We start from the raw sequence: 10,182 nt of genomic DNA on the forward strand, positions 1-10,182 counted from the left end.
TTGAGGCCAGCCCAGGCTACATGAGACCCTGTCTCAAAAAATGAATGAATGAATGAATGAATGAATAAATAAATAAATAAAACAAAAAACTAACCAGGCATCCTGGTACAAGTTTGTAATCCCAGCACAAAGAGGCAGAGGCAGACAGATCTGGATCTCTATGAGTTTGAGGCCAGCCTGGTCTACATAGCAAGTTCCAGGCCAGCCAGGACTATATAGATTGACTCTGTCTCAAAAACAAAACAAGCCGGGCAGTGGTGGTTCACACCTTTAATCCCAGCACTCGGGAGGCAGAGGCAGGCGGATTTCTGAGTTTGAGGCCAGCCTGGTCTACAAAGTGAGTTCCAGGACAGCCAGGGCTACACAGAGAAACCCTGTTTCGAAAAACCAAAAACTAAAACAAAACCACACACAAGGCTAAGACAGAGAGCTCTTCCAGAACAACCTAAAGAGCTGCTTGGTGCCCACTCCTGGGCTTCTCTCTCCTCTGGAGTGACAAAGCTGGGGTTGTATTTACCTTCTAAATGATTGCTACCATCTCCTTTTGCCCTTTGCCTTTATAAACTGAATTGGCAAAAAGGAGAATGTTGTAAACTTCAGCAAACAGGGTACAAACATGAAGCCACAACCACCTCCACGGGCTCCCCACTCAGATAATAGTGTGGGTAACATATCCCTGCCTCCAAAACACAAACAAGAGACAATCCCACCTCACTCAAAGGGTCTAAAAGCCTCCAGAAAGGCAGAAATCCTAGGAATGCACACTAAACTTACACAAAGACCTAATTCTCTTCCTTTGCAGTGTCTTACATTTCAAGACTCTGTACCCTCAAGACTTTTGCCATCTTCCATGTGGATGTGTGGAAAGGAGAGTGAGTCCAGGAGCCTAAACAGAAGACAGCCCAGACCATAGTGGGAACCAGGCCACATCAGAAACAAACTGATTTCTTTAGAAGCTTTCATAAGAAAGCACTCAAGCCAGGGGTGGGAGTGCACTCAGGAGGCAGAGGCAGGTGGATCTCTTGAGTTCCAGGCCAGCCTGGTCTACAGGCTTCCACAAGGTAACTGTGCATGGTGATGCCTGCCTGTAATTCTAGCAGTAGTGGGGGTGGGGGGTGGGATTTTAGAGTTCCAGGTTAATCTGTAATCCCAGGACTCAAGAGGCTGAAGCAGAATGATTTTGAGTTGAGGCTACACTAGACTACAAGATCTTCCACCACCACCTCCATGAACCTTCCAAAAGAAACCCAAGTTAGGCTCACACTCTATTCACTATACCAGGCTCTCTGGATTCAAGGACTATTTCAATCAGAGGTGCTCGACTACTGACTGACAAGGCAAGACATCTCAATGCACATCTAAAAGCATTGTCCTTCAGGCCATCCCAAAAGATGCAGTCAATTCCAACAAATTCAACATCATACTTCCTTTATAAGGACACAGCTCAGTTTCAGTTCTTGCTATACAACCTTCAGTGTTTGTCTCCAAAATTAAAGTAGACCTACTGAATACTTATTATTTTTTTATGAAGATGAGATTTTAAAGCCTTTATAAAATTCAAATGATAGGGAAAAAATACAAAGCATAAAATTGAAAAACTACACACTCCACTCAGAGGCAACACCTCATAGACAACTGTTGGGGGAAGGGGGGGGCGCACGCAAGTTAGGCTTGGTGCAGTCCTTGTCTTCTTTGGATGAGTATTTTTTGTGAAAGATCCTGTGGACTACTCAAAAAATTTTTCAGTTAAAAAAAGCTGGGCAGCTAGGGCTATGTAGAGATACTCTTCCTCAAAAAATTAAAATAAAATTCAGCAAACATTTTAAAGTTTCAGAATCTTTCAGGAGCCCCAATAATTCTGGAGGCTTTAAAACTAAACATAGGCTAAAGCCATGTGGACTTCACACACATATTGACTTGAGACAGGGAATCACTTGGCTCCTAGCCATGTGCACACATATCCACTCCTCTTCATTCAACCTTGTGAATCTTTTCACAGCCACAGACAGACATTACATCCTGTCTTGTCTACTGGAGTATGTAATCAGAATGAGGGCGACCATTACCTCTGGATATAACACCTGCAGATTCTGAAACGCAGATGGTAAAGGACTTAGCTAAAGTCACACAGTAGGATAATCCAAACAGTGATGGCAACATCAAACTTGAAACTCAGTCATTTACTTTTCTGGGATGCATAAAACTATGCATTGGATAAATTAGATTAAAGTATGTTTTTTTTTTTTCTTTCTTTCTTTCTTTTTTTTTTTGGTTTTTTTTTCTTCGAGACAGGGTTTCTCTGTGTAGCCCTGGCTGTCCTGGAACTTACTTTGTAGACCAGGCTGGCCTCAAACTCAGAAATTCACCTGCCTCTGCCTCCCAAGTGCTGGGATCAAAGGCGTGTGCCACCACGCCCAGCTAAAGTATGCTTTTCTACTGTCAAAAGCAAATTTGTCTGAAAAAAGAAAAACCTTTTTTTTTTTTTTTTTTTTTTTTGGTTTTTTTTTCTTCGAGACAGGTTTTCTCTGTATAGCCCTGGCTGTCCTGGAACTCACTTTGTAGACCAGGCTGGCCTCGAACTCAGAAATCCACCTGCCTCTGCCTCCCGAGTGCTGGGATTAAAGGCGTGCGCCACCACGCCCGGCTGAAAAACCTTTTTTAACCATTCAGAATGTTCCTATTTTTATTAAAAAAAAAAGGAAAGTTAAACAAACATGCATACAAAATAGAGATATAGATAAAATATCTAATGCAAATATCAAAAGGGTTGGGAAATGAAACTCAGTGGTAAAGCACTTGTTTATCATACATATAGGATCTAGGTTCAATCCACAACACAGCAAATAACAACAAACAAATAACAAATAATAAACTGGGTGTGGTGGCCCAAGCCTGTAATTCTAGCACTTGAGCATTTGGGAGGCAGGAGGATTAGTTCAAGGCTAGCCTGTTCTACAAAGTAAGTTTCAGGACAGTCAGGGCTACACAGAAAAACTTCTTGAAAAAAGCTAATTAAAAAAACAGATAATAGACAGAAGTTAGATAGTTCTGAATATAGGATTTATCAGCAAGCTTAATTTCCCTTGTATTCCATCTACATATCTCATTTTTTGGGGGTGTGGGGGGGTTCGAGACAGGGTTTCTCTGTGTAGCCCTGGCTGTCCTGGAACTCACTTTGTAGACCAGGCTGGCCTCGAACTCAGAAATCTGCCTTCCTCTGCCTCCCAAGTGCTAGGATTAAAGGCGTGCGCCACCACCGCCTGGCCTCGTTTTTTACATGTATATTTAATTTTAGAGATTTTTTTTACAAAGATTTCATTTTAAGCAAGTGTGATGTATGTATGGTCATATGTCTAAGTGTAGGTGTGTGCACCTGAGTTCAGGTACCTGGAAGAGCCCATCGGAGCTGCTGAAGCTGGAGTTACAGGTGCTGTGAGTCTCCTCATCTCATATGGACAAGGAAACTGAACTCAGGGCCTCCACTAAAACAGTACGTGTTAACTGCTGAGCCCTCTCTGTAGCTCCAATTTTTACAGTTTTAAAAAGAAAAAAATTCTACAGCCTTTGTTACTTCCTGAACAACTCCAACGAATATGCCCATACTGCTACATAGCCCCAACTACCCACCATGCAGAGCCTGCATAGACTTTCTGTTAGCCTAGTTAGAAGAACCTCTCTTAGCGTATTTCCTTTCTTTCTAAAATTTAATTATTTATTTTTCTTTTTTTTTGTCTAAGAAAAGATCTCTCATGTCAGCTAGGATAGCCTCAAACTTAGTATCACCCAGAAGTTGTCAATATTTCATTTTTTAAAAGTTATTCTTCCTCTTTCTTAAGTTTCATAAGTGTAGGATCCCATCCAAATACTACAGCACTGTTCACTCTATCAATAATTATTATCAACTATATAGAACAGTGCTTGAAGGAGGGCTAACAGAGAAAGATGGTTCGTGTCCATGAAGCCTGAGAAAAGCAAATGGGAATTGAGGAGGGAGTTTATTAGCTGCCCCAGCCCTGAGCAGAAAGGGGAAGCAAGCTGGGAACGCTGGCCAGAGGACAGAAACATCTGTCACTCTACAGTTCCATTTTCATAGTCAGTGAAGAGTTCAGTTTACTCACCAGTCTCCTCCACGTTTTCTTAATGAGTCAGTTTCCCTGACTTGAATCAGCTGAAAATCTTACTAAACTCAAGTTCTGGTCTCAAAGCTAGAGCAGATACTGAAGCCCAGGGTTCCAAAAAGACAAAGCTGCCCCAGGCTGACAGAGATCCTTGCTCTCCAGCTACAATACCAATCATGGAATGCATGTGCTGTATCTAATATTCTCTGACACTTCACCATAGCTTGCAAATAAAATACAAACTTCTTAACCTGTCTCTCATATAGGCCTGTTTCCCAGCCTTATCTCCACGCAATGTGGTCTCTATAGCTGCAAGCTTTCATGTTCAGGGCTCTTTTCCTAGAATGTCCTTCACAGTCTTACTAACCTTTAAAACTCTTATTCCTCCTCCAAAACCCAGTTCAGAAGTCACCTCTTCTGTGAAGCCTTCTCTTTCCCTCCCACCCACCGGCATTTTTAGAACCTCCTGTATCCCAGGCTAGCTTCAAAGGCTGAGCTACTGATCTTCCTTCCTCTACCCTCCAGGTGCTAGTATTATAGGCCTGGACTACCACAAGTTGTTCCCAACAGCTCATTAACCACCACTGTATCAGAGAATTTAAACAGAAATCCTAATTCACTGTTAAAATCATTGACTTTTCTTAGCTACTCTACTGAAAAATAAATAGTGTCTAACAGTTGTCACCTTGTAAGTTCTATCATAGCATCAGAGCAGAGTGAGAGTCAGTGTTAAATGACTGATCTCGGTGGTTAAGAGTACTGCGTTCAACTCCCAGCAACCACATGGTGGCTCACAACCATCCGTAATGAGATCAGATGCCCTCTTCTGCTATGTCGGAAGACACCAACAATATACTCATATACATACAGTAAATAAATCTTTAAAAAAAACTAAATAAAGTAGGTTTTAAAACAATAATTGATCTTATGGAGCACAGCATTGGCATCAAGAGAAAAGGGAGCTCGTTACACAAAATTCACTTATCACAAGGTGTGGCGTGGCGGTGCTCAACTTTAATCACAGCACTTGGGAGGCAGAGGCCAGCCATACACCAAGGAACCCTGTCTCAAAACAAAACAAAACTGATTTATCTATTTAATCTTTTCCAATATCGCTAAGAATTGGTATCTTATTAGTTATGGGAACTAATATTTGAACAAGTGCATTCTATAGCTCAATTTGATCTGCATAACTCTGTGAAATACATACTTGCATTGAAGATGAAGAAACTGGGGCATAGGAAGGTTAGATGGTTTAAGCCTATAGTTAACAAGTGTCAGGAGTAAAGTGGAAAGTCCTAGTGTTGGAGATGGCTCAGTGGGTAAGAGCACTGACTGCTCTTCCAAAGGACCCGGGTTTAATTCCCAGCACCCACATGGCAGCTCACAACATATCTTTTAACTTCAAGATTTGACATCTTCACACAGACATACACACAAGTAAAACACTAGTGCACCTAAAATAAAAATAAATTTTAAAAGAAGTAAAGTCCTGTAGTGTGACTCCAAAGCCAGAGAGCACTGGAATCAGGTGGGCCAGGTTTAAACTCAGCCATGTTACAATTGCACTGTGGACACAGCACCTCACCCTCTGAGCTTGTTTCCTAGTAAAATGGACATGAGAACCTTGTCTTCTAGGGTGTAGAGTAGTAAGGTAATATACACAAAAACCATCCGCATGGGTTCTTCCACACAGCAGACACTCAGAAATGCTACCTCATTTTCCCTTCCTAAAAGCTGTAAAGACCTTACAGAGGACAGGATGTCCCCTATACTTGAGCTGTTAAACAGAGAAGAAATCCTGGCCTTATCTAAGTCAGAGCAGAGCTGGGGCCAGAGGCCTTATAAAATGCAAATACTCCTAATTACCCTAAGCTACACTTCAAACTAAAGAGGGAAACCGTTCCCCTACACCACAGGCCTGGGTGATCAGACAGGCCCAGCTCTCCACAGACCTTTATCTCCCCTCTCCCCTCTCTTTCTTCCTCTAGCCTCACGAACCTCTTTCACTTCCTCCAAGTTGCCAAACTGAGTGCTGCTCCCCACATGGTTAACGCTTAAGCCTTCTCTGGGTCATATGGTGCTCCTTCAGGGAAGGCTTCCCTGAGCCCCCAATTCAAATTATTCTCTTTCCTCACCTTTTTTCCCCCTTGAACTCATCAGAGTTTATAAATTTGATGTTGCCATTTCCTTCAGAGTATTGTTCTAAAAATTCATCTGGGGCTAGGACTCAGAGGAGGGGCAGAGTCTGTGCTTAGCAAGAGGGTAGTAAGTAAGGCTGGAGGACTGACTTCCCCCACTGCAAAAACAAACCACCAACCTGCAACACACACACACACACACAAACAGAGAGAGACAGAGAGACAGAGAGACAGAGAGAGAGAGAGAGAGAGAGAGAGAGAGAGAGAGAGAGAGAGCGCTGGCTCACACATAGAGCCCTTCTTAGGGCCTCTGCCATTGTAATATTAACTAAATCCTCACTGAGCCTAAGAGCCATGGTTATCCCAGCATTCAAGAGGCTGAGGCAGGAAGATGTAGATAGGCCAGTCAGGAAGATATAGTTAAATGGTATATACAAAGAATAAAACAAAAAACTGCCACCTCCCTTTGCCTCAGATTCAACTCTCTTTCTTTTCCCCTTCCCCGTTAGTATCTGGCTCTTTGTAACACACTCCGGGTTTACTAGACCCTGTCCTTACTGTCTTCCCACATGTTAGAAGGAAAGCTGTACAAGGACAGTTAGTTTTCATTGCTCGCCACATGGAAAACATGTATTTGTTGACAAATATTTTCTTATTTCTGGACTTTGTCTCTAGGCCAAGATCTCCCACACTAAAGTGGAGGTATCTTTCTGGTTGACACAGTATCTCCAAAACCTAGTTCTGTCATGGCACATACTACAAATACTCAGAAAAAAATAATGTTTTTTTAGGCATGGTTGCCTGAAGTCCCAACTACTGGGGAGGTTTAAGACCGGAGCTTGGTGGCCAACCTGGTTAAAAGTGGAGATGGGGGGAGGGGTGATGAACCAAAGCCATCTTCAGTGGAGCTGTAGAAATGGTCCAAAAAACAAAAACAAAGAAAAAGCACCAGGCTCCTTTCTCTTTCCCACTGTAATGTACCTGTCAGTTTAGCAAATAGACTTCTGAAGTCCCACTCAGCACCCATCAGGCCAAGCACATTGTGTGCTCAGCCGGTGTACACCTGACACAAGCACACTCTAGATCCTACACGAGCACAGGCCACGGGCAAACCCTGGTCCAAACCCATTTTACCCACCGGAGTCCCACTCTCCTAAAGCAGAAACTATCTAAGCTTGTCCTGGCTACAAAGCATGCTCCCTGGGTGGGCCTGTAGGTTGTTCCAACCCTGGACTTTTAATGTCACCTCTGGTCTGCTCGTAAAAATAGTTAAAAAAAAAAAAAAAAAATCCCTGACCACCTCCAATAATCTTAGGTTCTCAAGAGCAGGCATACCTAAGGTCATACGGACCCCTCCCCCTCACAAAAGCTGCTTCAAGGCCAGGAGGCCATCTGTCCAGCAGACGCTCTCCTGTCCTCCCCCTCCCCGGGTCACACGGAGCCTTTCCACCCCTAGCCCCTCGGTTGGCAGGAAGAGTCCCCGCAGAGAAATCAATTCAAGCCTGATCAACAGGCCTGGTCACCCCCCTAAGCACCCCAACTCTGGAGGAGGAAGACCTGTCTGCCCCGGGAGAAGGATCCCCCGGGGTTAGAACTTGGGCGAGGCTGAGGGGGAGACTGAGGGGCGCCGAGGAGGGCCGATGTTCTAAGCGTCTGCCCGGTGACGGCGCCAGGTCCTCGCGCGGCGGGGACCGTGGAGCTGACAGGGCGTCCCAGCCTGGTGAAGTGCACCGTTATCCCTGCCCGGGCCGGGGGCTCGGCGGGCGGCCGCCTGTCGCGCGCGGGACGACAGCGGAGTGCCCGGGCCGCCCCGGATCGGCGGGCGGCGGCGGCGGAAGGGGTCCGGGCCGGGGGCGGGGTAGGGTGGTGGCCAGGGCCCGCCTGGCGGCGATCGGGGGAAGTGGCTGCCGCCTGGGGCGGCGGGCAGGGTCCACCAGGCTGCAGGGCCGGGCCGCGGCGCCGGCAGAGCCCGCTCCTCTCAGACTCCCCTGCCCGAGCTGGAGCGGCCCGGATGGTGGCCTCGCCCCGTCCAGGCGGCGGGGGGCGCTTACCTGGCGGCGGCGGCGACGGCGGCAGCGACAGGCCCCGGGCTCGGCCGCGCGCGTCCCCAGCGCCGGCTGCGGGAGCCACAACATGGCGACGGCGGTGGCGGGCGGGGCTGCGGCTCCGGGGGCGGAGCGGGGGCGGGAGCCCGGCTGGCGGCGGGACCTGGCTGAGGCCGCGGGTGGGAAGGGCGGGCGGAAGGCGACTGGAGCCTGGGCACCGGCCAGGGCGGTGCGGCTATGGAGCTGCCCCGGCCCGGTCCGGCCCGGCCCGGCCCCGCGCCTTCCGCCTCCCTCCCGCCTCAGGCTGGCGCGACCCTGGCTACGCTGACTCCGGGGAGGGGCGGGGCGGGGACGGCGCAGGCAGGACCGGGACTCCGACCTGGGCTGGCTCCCGCCGCCCTTGGCGCGGCCTCTCCCGACCGCCGGCGCCCGGGAAGCTCGGACGCGCCTCTGAGGCCTCGGTGCGGCCCAGGCCGCCTGCCCGAGGGACGCGTTGTACCTTCGCGGCTATAGGCCGACCGGACGCCGAGCGCCTCAAGAGCTCGGAAGAAGTCGTCTTCGCGGAAAGTTGGGCGAGCCGGGCCTAGGCAGCACTGCTAAGTGAAAGGAAGCAGGAGGGCAGTGGGCCTGGGCACTCAGGTGCGCCTTAAATGGCTACTCGTCGCAGGATGGAAGGACATGCTTGCCGGCGCGGGGCGCTCAGACGTGTTACCTCTGGGGGAGCCTAGGGACGCTCGGAGAGTGGAATGGAGGTGGAGGGGTGGGGGTGGAGGGAGCTGATAACCTCTCAGGGTGGACTGGCAATTCGCGGGCTCATCAGGGAGGCTGTGACTCCAGGGCAAGAACTCGGAGAGGCGGCCGACAAAAAAAAAAAAAAATGACCAAGTTGACCCGCAGGACTTTCCAAGAACCTGGAGTCCCTTGGGGACGCGATAGTAAGGCAGCAGGGTCAGACGGTGGGAACTGGCAGGCCAGTTCTGCCAGGTAGGATTGCTAAGCATGATCAAATCCCTCCCGAAGAAACCAGGAAAGAGCCCACACTTGGCAAAAGGGCCAGAGCTGACATTCAGCTGAGTCTGCTGTGTGCCAGGACCCGACGGAACCCAACACCTGCATGAGGAGTGCAGTAGTGATGGCGTGAAGGCAGTTAAGAGAAATTTTTCTTTCCAGAAGTTTGGCAGGGAGAGGGAAGGGAAACTAGCCTCCGTCTTAAGGAGGAGTAAAAAGAAAGGTTGTTTCGTTTGTTCCAGGTTGAGAGAGAGAGCGAGAGCTCAAGGAGCCAAAAACAGAGTCATTTATAGTTTATATCCCAGAAAGATGGGAAATGGGGAGGAGGAAGTCCAAGGAAAAGGCGTGTTGTCCAACAAGATTCAAAAGATGAATAAAGATAGAAATATTTGTCCCGTGCGGTAGTGCATGTGTGTAATCCCAGCTCTTGGGAGAATGAGGCAAGAAGATTTTGAGTTCAAGAGCAGCTGGGGTTACACATTGAAAGACCGCCTTAAAAAACAAGAAAGAAAGGATTTTGTTTATCTGAGGCAGGTTTTCTCTATGTGTAGCTCTGGCTGTCCTAGGACTTGCTCTGTAGACCAAATTACCTTCCAACTCCAGAGACCCACTACCTCTGCTTTTGTGGTGCTGGGATAGTAGATGTGCACCACTATGCCTGGCAGGACTTTTTATTTATTGTAAGTTGGGGAGGCATACATGTTTCCACAGATGAGCTACCAGGATAACCCTAGATGGTATCCATAAACAGCTAAATTCTCTGTCTTTAAACTCTGGCTACGGTTGGTTCAAAACCCCATACTATGGTGGCATGAATCCCTGTAATCTCAGCATTCTACTCCTGAAGGTGGGATAATCAGGATTTTAACG

At 47.8% G+C, this 10,182-nt stretch overlaps 1 protein-coding gene across 1 annotated transcript in view; it reads right to left on the reverse strand.

Moving 5' to 3' along the window:
- Positions 1-8,412, reverse strand: part of Znf592 (zinc finger protein 592) — a 50,993-nt gene extending 42,581 nt beyond the window's left edge. Inside the window, exon 1 of the mRNA XM_021166475.2 lies at positions 8,311-8,412. The gene's annotated coding sequence lies outside the window, so the exon portion shown is untranslated. The remainder of the gene's footprint in view (positions 1-8,310) is intronic.
- Positions 8,413-10,182: the final 1,770 nt, after the last annotated feature.

Source organism: Mus caroli, unplaced genomic scaffold, assembly GCF_978045245.1.
Source record: "Mus caroli unplaced genomic scaffold, Mus_caroli_1 scaffold_8, whole genome shotgun sequence".
In the NCBI taxonomy this organism is placed as follows: domain Eukaryota; kingdom Metazoa; phylum Chordata; class Mammalia; order Rodentia; family Muridae; genus Mus; species Mus caroli.